Here is an 11,702-nt window from a genome sequence, read left to right as displayed (position 1 = left end):
ATCATTTGCGTACACACATAGACAGAGTAGTGTGGAAATTTTATAAAAGACCTCTCACTCTGCTATTCTATGTGAGTTAGCCATTACGACGTTCTATTTATCACTGTTGTAAGCATGCTTAGTATCATGCTGTTTTGATTTATCAATTGTGCAAACATGTTTTTAAATTCGTTGAGGAATTCTGTAAGTTTATTTGAAAGGTCTGAATTATTGTTGTTGTCTTGTGAAGAAGTATTAGTTGCTGCAACTTGAGAATATGTTACATGTGATTGGCGTATGTGGTGAGCATTAGTGTTATTATTATTTAAGCTTGCAACTCTAGGTATAGGAATGCTGCTTGTTATATTTTTGTTTTTCGAATTTACTAGGTCTTTATATATAGCACATCCTTTATAGTTTGCTGGATGATTGCCATTGCATAAGGCACATGTTGCTGGTGTGTCGCGTGCTTTTTTGCAGGTTTTTGTGTCATGTGATCCACCGCATTTAACACAGGCGAAAGGCCCCAAGTAGTAACTTTTTAAGTGTCCGTATTTTTGACACATTGTGCATTGAACTATTGTATTTTTTATTCTAGGTGGTTCTACTGCTATTATGCAGTTTCGTAGGTCTTGCAGCTTAAATATGTTTTTATTTTCATTGTTTTCATTTGGCTCTATATCGACAAAGAACAAGGGCAATGGTTCTTTGGTAACTCTACGTCTAACATTAATTATGTTGCGATTATGTCTAACCTTAGTTATGAAAGCGTTCCAGATGTAAATTAGTTTTATTATAGTATTTAATATTACATATATTTTGTTCATGTTTTTTTTTAATTAACAAGTTAAGTTGAATAAAATAATTTTTTTCTAATGTAGTTTATTACCTTTAGAAACTACCAAGATAAAAAATGTTAACATAATTTTTTCAAAAATTTTAATATAATTTTTGGCAAAATCTGATATTTTTAGCAGCGGCCTAACATAATTTCATATCGTGACATCGGCAACACTGTGTTTACTATTTGTTGTTTACTCATAGAATCGGAGATTCTTCTTCTTCTACTTCTTAGTCTTTTTTTGGGCTATGTAGATACAGACACAGAGATAATTTTTATACATTTTTTATTTGACAATTACGTTGTATAACCTTTTCATATGTACAAAAATAAAAATACAAAAAGCCTTGCCACACTTGTGCAGCTGCAAAGTGTTTCGTTTCCGAAAGATGTTAATAGGTGAGTGTTAAATTTGGATTAAAATTGTGTATTACAGATTATTAAAATTATTGTGTATTAAAAAAATATTTGTATTCAAGGCAAAAATTTGGTTAATGGCAAGATTTGGTTAATGTCATGGTTAATGATATATGAGAAATCGATTACAATCTTCTGTAGTTCCTACACACTTTCCTTTACTGGAGGGCACATCCTCATTTTATTTTGATCATAATTATTATTCTTCAGTAGTCCAAAACATGTCTCCCAAGATGTCCTATTAATCAAGGTAAATAAAGTAAATAATTAAGATGTAATACATAAATAAGCTTTATCTTTTCCTTTTAGAAATAGTGGAAAGTTCATTTATGGATATAGAGGAAAATGGAAGTATTCCAAATAAACCATCCAGTATAACTGTACTTCAGGATAGTACTATTACTCCTGGTAAAAACAACATATTCCATGAAGAACCTGAACATCTAACTACATATCCAGTAACACCACTTAGTGCAACACCAAGTTCAACTCAAGGGTTGCAACAATTATCAGTAAATACTCCCCAAAAAAATGTGTTACAAACTACAGTTATACAATTACAGAAGGAAAATAATTATTTAAACAAAAAATTTACAGTCTAGTATATACACAATGTGACAATTGAAGACTATACGGCACTTACATCTAAATTTTGTCCTTCAGCAAATATAGCTAATTTCATTAATGTTCAAATTTTACAATCTAGAAAAAAGGTAAGATGTAGAAGATTTAGTAAGTAATCAATTTAAACAGAAATGTCTTTTAATGTACTTCACTGGACCAAAAGTTTATAAAAATGTTGTGTGGAACAAATTTTGTTTACCCAGTCCTAAGACATTATTTAAACACATACAACATATTAAAATTGAGCCTGGACTAAATTAAGCTTTACTTACTGTTTTAAAACACAAAGTAGCAAACTTTACTAAATTAGACAAAATTTGTTTTTTGTCTTTTGACGAAATGGCAATTAAATATGTTTTAGAATAGGGGGTTGGATGAAATTGTAGGTTTTAAGATTTTGGTGATAAATCAAAAGCTTTCAAATCTGCAGCAAATGTGACAGTTTTAATGGTACAAAGGCTTTTCAATTTTTGGAAACAACCCTTAGCATATTATTTTCACCATTCATCCTGTCCAGCAGATAAACTTAAAACAATTTGGTTTACAATCATTGCTGCCCTAAATGATTGCTGCTCTAAATAAATGTTGACTGCCCACAAAACTATCCAGCAAAGCTGATATGTGAATGCTTCTCTTACCTGAACCTGAGGCAATCAAATATTATACCAAATCAATGTGGAGTATTTTTGGATCTCATTTTCCACAGTATTGAAGACTATCAAAAACTGTCAGTGTATAAGGCAGTGAACACTTTGCTTCCCAATAACTTTCATCATGTGGCATTTACTTGTTAACTTAGTTTTAATGGAAATGTTAAACAATTAGATTATAATACTACATATTTTGACTATCGTAATGCAAATTTTGTAGGTCTAAATAATTATTTTTCTTCAGTTGACTGGAATATTGTTTTTGATGATTCAAATATTAATATCTCAGTAAATAATTTTTATGAAGTTCTTTCTGAAGCAATATCACTCTTTGTTCTGAAAAAACATATAAACCTTCAAAATTTCCTCTTTGGTTTTCTCCAGATTTGTTATTTAAAAAAAACTGCTCATGCTAGATTCAACCATACTCAGTTAGCAGCTGATTATACCTTATTTTCAGATCTTAGAACACAATGCAAAACATTAACAGATCAAATCTACAGATCTTATATCTCCAATATTGAGGAATCTATTCACTCAGACTCAAAACAATTTTGGAACCATATAAACTCTTTGAATAAAACCCACGGAACTCCAAATGTCATGTATTTTAATGACTTGTTAGCTGAATCAAATGAGGAAATAGCAAACTTGTTTGCAAGCCATTTCTCTAGTGTCTATCGCTCAGACAAAGTTAATTTAAGTAACTTCAATTTTAAAGTAAATAATTCTGTTGGCATTACATTTACCTATCCAATTTTCACTTTCTGACGTCTTTGAGTCTATAAATGGTCTAAAGTATAAACTGAGTTATGGCCCTGATAATATTCCTACATATTTCTTAAAAAGATGTGTCTACAGTCTATCCAAACCTTTACATGTATTATTTAATTTATCTTTGAGACTACACACCTTCTCTAGTAAGTGGCATGACAGTTACTAGAAAAGGTTAAAAACGGTGACAGAGACAATATAAAAAATTATAGGCCTGTTGTTATGTTATCTGCCATCCCTAAACTTTTTGAACTAATTCTAAACAAATATCTTACTTGGCATTGTAGGAATCTCTTGAAAAATGAGCAACATGGATTTAGGCAGGCTGAATCTACATCTACAAATCTTGTTTTGTATTATGATTACATTATCAGGGCTTTCGAGGATGGGTACCAAGTGGACTCCATCTATACTGATTTCTCGAATGCCTTTGACACAGTAATCCATTCTTTACTCATCTTTAAATTAAGATGTATTGGCTTTCCTGAGTGGTTTTTCATGGTTAAGTAGTTATCTTGATGAAAGAATTCAGTTTGTTTTTATAAAGGGTTCACTTTCAATTCCTATCTTTGTGAGTTCAGGGGTCCCACAAGGTTCACGTGTGGGTTCTCTTTTCTTTAATTTTTTTATGAATGATATTTCTGAGTTAATAAAGGTTTGTCAGTTTTTTGCAATTTGCCAATGACCTTAAGTTATATTTTAAAATCTCAAATCTATCTGATTGTCTAAGGATCCAGGAAGACCTTACTTCCCTGTATAATTGGTCTCTTTCCAATGGTCTCCAGTTAAATAAAGATAAGTGTTTTGTTATATCCTTTAGCAAATCTAAAAATAATGTTGTGTTTGACTATCACATTAATATAAGCCTTCTATCAAGAGTGACTGAAATAAAAGATTTGGGAGTGTTATTTGACAGTCCCACATCAACAATTTGTCAAATAAAGTTTACTGAAATCTAGGTTTTATCGCAAGAAACTCTCGAGATCTTTCAGTACCCACATATAGAATTTTATATCTTACTTTTGTGCGTAGCATGCTGTCTTATGCTTCTATAGTATGGTCAACATACTGTTTTAATCATATTCACACTCTTGAAAAAATTCAAAATAAGTTTCTCTGGATTTGTGCTTATAGATTAAACTTAAGGAACATGTTTTCGGTAGAACTAAGGTCAAGGCTAAATATCAGTTCCTTAGAAGACTACAGAACTAAATGTGATTTAGTTTTTCTCCATAAACTACTTGATCATATCACTGACTGTTGTGATTTATTAAGTCTTATCAACTTTAGATGTAACACAAAAATTCTTAGAGACATGCCTTTGTTTTCTATAAAACAGTATCACACTAACTATGACAAATTCTCTCCTATTAACAGGATTCAGATCCTGGGAAATGACTTTAGCCAATCTCATGATCTGGTGAATATAAAATCTGTAAGATTTAAGCACTGTTTGATGGAGTATGTTAGGAATCAAAGATGAGTGACATTAACTTGAAGTATTTATTTCATTTCATTTTATTAAGATCATTTCATTTTATTTTATTTAGATCTTCAGGAAATTTAATTTAATTTACTTATTTTAATCATTTGTTTAACAATAATTATTTAATCATTATTTAATACTTTTAGTATGTACTTGTATTATGGTTAGCATATTTTATTTTTGTTAAATTTTGTAAAATGGGGACATCCCGTAAATAAATAAATAAATAAATGATTGTGGATTAGATGTATGTGCTTTAATAAGCGATCTTGTATCATATAATTGGAAATTAGCTAATGATTTAAATGTAACCCCAAACAAGGCGTATTTTTTTTTCGTAATAAAAAAATAATGTATATGTTTGACCCACCACATCTTATAAAATTAGCTAGAAATAATATGTTAAAACATTCCTTTGTTTTTAATGGGAAAACAACTTCCTGGGAATATGTAGGATCCTTTTATCAACATGATAAACAAGTCACTACTAGAGCTACGCCCAAATTAACAGACTCACATATTAGACCAAGTCCTTTTGAAAAAATAAAGGTTAAGTATGCAACGCAAGTTTTAAGTGCTACAGTTGTTGCCACTATGAAGTTATACACACAGTTTAAAGTAATCCCATCAGCTGCAGAAGGTATTGTTGAAGTTATAGACATGTTTGATAAATTATTTGAAATACTAAATTCTTCAACAACCAGTCAGGACAAAGAATATAATCAAGCATTTAAAAATTTAGATTTTCACAAAAAAATTTAGAAGACTGTTTTCTGAAAATTTTTAGAAGACTGAAATGTGACATGACATTTTTTGAAAATGAGAGAGACTTTTTTCAACACAATAGAAACTTTTCTATATTGTACATTGTATTTTGACAATTTAACCGGAAATACAAACTATGATTTTACTCTCTCTGTACCTCCAGATGATATTGGTGCAGGCAATTTAAGCAATATATTGTAGTATTTCTAATAATTTATAATTTATTATATTGCTTATTTTAATTTATTAAAAAGCACGATAATTTATATCAACAATTTATTTGATTAATAATTACATAATTTATGTATCCGAACGGTACAATTAAATCGCGACCGCGAATCTTCAAAACTAACCGTTTTCAAAATGAAAGTTCCGTCATGTTTATACGAAAACAGCTGTTCTCGAACCCCATGGATGTTGACCTCAATTTACCTGGTTTTGCCTCGAATAAACTAGAAGGCGAAAACTAGTTTTTCAACTACTTGGAACCCTCGAGATGGATGACTCATCATAATTCGGGTCTAGAGGCTTCTGATAAACAAACGAAGAAATGACTACAACAAAAACAGAAATAGTCATAATATATTTACAGGCCATGATATTTATTATCGTAACATTGCCCCCCTCTTAAAAGAAGGTTCCTCCTGGAACCTTGTCGGGACTGGAACTGGAACGGTATGCTGGTATCGGCAACTGGACTCTCTTTTACAACTTCCAGTTGTATAAAAATGACAAGGGACGGTTTTCTCTCCGCACCAGTAACTATGCGGATTGCAACAGACTAACACCTGGACTTCGGTGTCTTTAAAGATCTCCTCCACCATACTTCGGATAACCCTCCAATCTAATTGGCGGCACTCTAACTTTGGCATGGCTAACTTTTTCACGTCGGACTCTAATACGTGCTCTCTCAATTGAAGTAAGGCTTCCCATACATCTCGGTAGGTAGGTTGGTCACGGGCAGTGTCTTTTGTTACCAGGTAGAAAAGGTAACGTGATGTTTCTTGGAGTTTCAAGGTTTTCGCAGGAGCTGGCACTTGACATTGAAGTTCTGCAACTCGACCGAACTTCCTTCGAAAGACGGATGCCAACCCTGGTGCGTCTTTGATACTGGCCGGGATGGTAAGGGCCAGCGAGTAGTCATCGGGGAGCGCGAGTAGATCTTGCTTTTCTTCAGTGGTAACACCATGTCTTGCTTTACCGGTACCTCGATAGGCACCCATGAATTCCTCAAACGTGAGGTCAGACACATCTTGGACTTGGTTTACTTCCACTTCTTCATCTACGTCGTGGTCACCTTCGAAAGATGCCAGCCGGTTATGGTGTACTATCATCGGCTTTCCCCTCGGAATCTTGCTTATTCGGTAGATGACATCGTTGATCTTCTCCATAATTAAGTATGGGCCTTCCCAAAACTGCTGCAATTTGGGAGAACAAGCTTTTCGCCTCTTGGGATTATAGAGCCAGACTTTGTCGTTCTTCTTAAAGCAACCCTTTTCGGCTTGTGTATCGTACCGTTTCTTCATTCGGTCGCAAGCGATCTAAAGGTGGGAACGGACCAACTCATGTACATCATCCATTCTTCTTCGTAATTCGATCACATAATCTTCACCTGCTACATCTTCTCCAGGTCGACACCCAAACTCTAGATCACAAGGTAGTCGCATTTCGCGTCCGAATAGGACTCTGGCTGGTGTCTGGCCTGTTGATTCGTTAACAGCAGATCTGTAGGCCATTGTGAAGAACGGAAGGTATTGGTCCCAGTCTCGCTGATGATCGGACACCATCTTTGTCAAATACTTGCCAACTATCACATATTCCTTGGAATAAATCGCTTTCGAAGTTCTTGCCTTGGTCACTATGGATCTCCAAAGGCACTCCAAATCGGCTGATATATTCTTGGATCAACTTTTCTGGAATGGTGGCGGCCTTCTGGTCTGGAAGTGCGTAAATCTCGACCCACTTAGTGAAGTAATCCATTACTACCAACATGTACTTGCCCCCATTTTCACTTTCTGGAAATGGCCCTGCAATGTCCAAAGCTATTCTTTCAAACGGGCTTCCAAGATTATATTGTCTCATAGGAGCTCTCCTTTTCCGGTAAGGCCCGTTACTCGTAGCACAAATAGTACATTTCTTACACCAGTCTTTTACGTCGTCGGAACTGTTCGTCCAATAAAACCGTTCCCGAATTCGCTCAAGGGTTTTCTTTACACCAAAATGCCCTCCTGATGGACTGTCGTGTAACTGACGAAGTACTTCGGCTATTTTGCTCTTTGGGATCACCAACTGTCTTCTCTTCTCTGAACCGTCATCATTTTCCAGGACTCGTTTGAGCAAGCCATCTTCGATGATAAATGAGTCCCACTGGGCCCAATACGTCTTAACTACTGAGCATAGGTTTGATATTTCTTGCCAAGGTGGTCGACGGTTTTCCTCTTTCCATTTTCGGATTTTCTGTATAACTGGATCTCTCTCTTGTTCTTCCCTTATCTTAGTAGGCGTCCAGTCGTCGTTCACCATCGTCGTTCTTAGCACTGCTGCTTCCTTGGATTCCGTTTTGTTGCAGTGGGAACACTCTGCTGGGCATGGCCTTCTGGAAAGAGAATCAGCGTTTCTGTGGCTAACTCCGGCCCGGTGCTCAATCTTAAAATCGTATTCTTGGAGTCGTTCGATCCACCTGGCTATCTGACCCTCTGGATTCTTAAACTGCATCAACCACTTAAGGGCGGCATGGTCGGTTCGGATTAGAAACTTTCTGCCATAGAGGTATTGATAGAAGTGCTCTACTGATTTAAATACTGCTAGAAGTTCTCTTCTCGTGACGCAATAATTCCGCTCAGGTTTTGAAAGAACTTTACTAAAATATCCGAGGACTCGTTCCTGTCCTCCTTGAATCTGAGACAGCACTCCTCCAATTCCCACATTACTTGCATCCGTATCTAAGATGAACTCTCCTTCTGGCAGTGGATACCCTAAAATTGGTGCTGTTATTAAATGCTTTTTTAAGGTCTCAAAGGCATTTTGGCAGTCTGTATCCCAGCGGTATTCTCTTGCTTCCTCTGTAAGTCGCGTTAATGGCTTAGCGATATCTGCAAACTTCTTAATAAACCTTCGGTAGTAGGTACATAGTCCAAGAAAACTTCTAACTTGATGTTTGTCCGTTGGTACTAGCCATTCTTTAATGGAATCAATTTTTCCCTTATCCACGGCCACTCCTTCTTTACTGACTATATGACCCAGATAATTGACTTTACCTTGAAATAGCTGGCACTTCTTGGGGTTTAACATCAATTGGGCATGTTTTCCAAGATAATCCTCTCAACACATTTTCCATATGCCTCTCAAATGTCGCAGGAGCATTACAGAGTCCAAATGGCATAACGTTGAATTGCCACAATCCAGATCTTGTGGTGAAGGCTGTCTTTTCTTTATCTACTGGGTCCATTTCTACCTGCCAGTATCCAGACTTCAAATCCAAAGTAGAAAACAATTTACTTCCAGCCAATGTGTCCAATATGTCATCGATCCGAGGAGGAGGATAACTATCTTTCTTGGTAACGTTGTTCAGCAAACGGTAATCCACACAGAACCTCGTCGTTCCGTCTTTCTTCTTAACCAGGACCACCGGAGAGACCCATGGGCTCGTAGAAGGTTCTATCACCCCTTCTTTCTTTATTTCCTGAACAATCTGGCTTAGCATTACCAGTATCAATTTTATGCTTAACAATGGTTGTTCTTCCCGTCTTTTCTCCTTTCGGTACGAAAATATCACGATACTGCCGAAGAAATTCCCTTAATTTCCTTTTCTCAATCTGATTCAGAGACTGTCCTGCAACTGCAACCATTTGGTCGAATTTGTCGTTGGAATTATCAGATGTTGTTGCCTGACGGATTATGGATGTCACAGGTACACAAGTTCCTACTTTTGTCTCTTTCTTTATGGTCACTGGGTAGTCATTGACATTGATAAGTCTCACAGGAATTTCCTTAGCCGAAGTCACCAATTCCTTTCCAATTATAATTCCACGGGCAACCTCGTCGTAATGGTTCCAAGGCTCCATCATAACAGGTGTCCCTTCTTCCACAATTCCCTGTAGCCGCGCTACTATGATCGTTTCGCTTCTCGCAGGCACGACTGTATCTTCTTCAATGGCCGCTTTGCCAACTTCCTCGTTGCCAACTTTGATTAGTTTATTCTTAAAATCCAATTGGAATCCATGCATATTCATTGTGTCAATTCCTAATATAACATCCTCTTCGATGTCAGCAACTATAACAGTATGGACGAACTTTTCTGCTCTAATTCCCAATTGTACCTGGATTTCTCTATGAATGTCGGCATTTTCACCTGTAGTGGTCCGAAGTCGCAACCTCGTTGTTAACAGTTTCTTACGGCTGTTTATAACTGTCGGGCGTATAATGGTTCTGGTCGCTCCGGTATCTACCAACAATGTATCCTTCTATCATTTATTTCTCCATCTACATATACACTATCTTTACGACATTTCAAAGAAGCTATTAGTATGAGAGGGTCTTTGGAAAAGTTTCGGGTAGAAGCTGCTCCCTTGGAGCCGACTCGTTCTAGTTTTCCTAATGGTGAGTTTCTTGATTTTATGGTCTTCGTTTTCTTTTATGTGATACTTTTCATCATATTAACGAGCTGGTCAAGTTTATCTTCATCTTCTTCCTCTTTTACAGTCCTAACTTTACTGTACCCGCCAGAGACCTGCGTAGCTGACTCGTATTCGAGGGCTGCGAATAAAACATTAACCAGCGTCTTGTGACGAGCTAATCGTAGTGTTCTCTGCATTTCATGATAACGAAGACCATCAATAAATGTTTGAACGGCTAGTTTTTCCATCATGTCTTCGGTAGCTGTTGGATAAGCATATCGTACTAATCTGGCAATATCTACCTCATATTCTCGAAGAGCCTCATCTTTCTTCTGTCTTCGATTTTTAAGCTGCGACTGATATACATACTCCAAATGTTCGTGGCCATATCGCATATGTAACTTCTTCTTCAGTTGATCTTACATTTTGTCTCGTCTTCTTTTGTTTCTACTGTAATTGGATTGTTTCCTCTCTCTGCCATGCTTGTTTCATCCATCTTCCTTTCCATGTCTTTCCATATATTTTCTTCGAAGGCTAACATATCGGCAGCAACTTGGTTTTTTAACGAAGACATTCTATCGTCGAGGGCAGACATCTCAGAAGTTACTTTCGAAATGTTAGCAGAAACTTTACTTTCCATAGACGAAATCTCGTTAGAAACTCTGTTTTCTAATGACGCGATGTCACCAGAAACTTTGGCTACATCACCAGAAACTTTGGCTACATCAGAAGAAACTTTCGAAATATCGTCAGAAACTTTGTTCTCTAATGATGCGATGTCGCCGGAAACTTTCGAAATCGACGAGAGGACAGCATCTTCAAATATATAAGTCTGGATCTAAACTATCTTGCTCCAAAGCGTTCTTTAGTCGCTGGACTCACTCAGCCTTTTTTCCGGTAGAAGCTAATTCTCTGTCTTCGAGATGTCTTCTTAAATTCGTCACTGTGAGCTCATAAATTGTCGTCATTTTCACAATTTAAAAATATTCACTTGTAATATTATTATTAAGTTAAGTTAAGTCTAATTTATTTTCGATTTCACTTCTAACACCATTTGTTATATTTTTAATAATTCTAATTTATCTATTATTTATTTATTAAAAGGTTCTATTTATAACACTTATAAATTTGTTGGTCTTTATTAAATCATTTATCTTAATTATACAATTTATTATAATTCGTGCGTACAATTTAAACGCGGGGCGCGATCTTCAGATATTAACTGTCCTCTTCCCAACAAATTTCTCTTTTTATACAAAACTCAGTTAGTTTCGGAATTCACTATAGCAGACATGAATTTACTCGAACATTGTTGGTGGTGTTGACAAGAATAACGGGAACGCCATCGACTAAACTAGAAGGCGGTCAACGGCTAAAACTAGTTTTTCAACTGCTTGGAACCCTCGAGATGGATGACTCATCATAATTCGGGTCTAGAGGCTTCTGGTAAACAAACGCCAAAATGACTACAACAAAAACAGAATTAGTCATAATATATTTACATTATATATTTACTTTAGAGATTTCCAAAGAGATGTTAGCAGAAACTT

At 35.8% G+C, this 11,702-nt stretch overlaps 1 long non-coding RNA gene across 1 annotated transcript in view; it reads left to right on the top strand.

Annotated features, from left to right (window-relative positions):
- The first annotated feature begins 1,074 nt into the window (after nucleotides 1-1,074).
- LOC140452556 (uncharacterized) overlaps nucleotides 1,075-11,702 on the top strand; it is a 30,676-nt gene continuing 20,048 nt past the window's right edge. Inside the window, exons 1-3 of the long non-coding RNA XR_011952209.1 lie at nucleotides 1,075-1,219; nucleotides 1,300-1,487; nucleotides 1,547-1,950. This is a non-coding gene — a long non-coding RNA (uncharacterized lncRNA). The remainder of the gene's footprint in view (nucleotides 1,220-1,299; nucleotides 1,488-1,546; nucleotides 1,951-11,702) is intronic.

The sequence above is a fragment of the Diabrotica undecimpunctata genome, chromosome 10, assembly GCF_040954645.1.
Source record: "Diabrotica undecimpunctata isolate CICGRU chromosome 10, icDiaUnde3, whole genome shotgun sequence".
Lineage (NCBI taxonomy): Eukaryota > Metazoa > Arthropoda > Insecta > Coleoptera > Chrysomelidae > Diabrotica > Diabrotica undecimpunctata.
The sequence above is the reverse complement of the archived record's forward strand: the minus strand, read 5'-3'. Positions and strand labels throughout refer to the sequence as shown.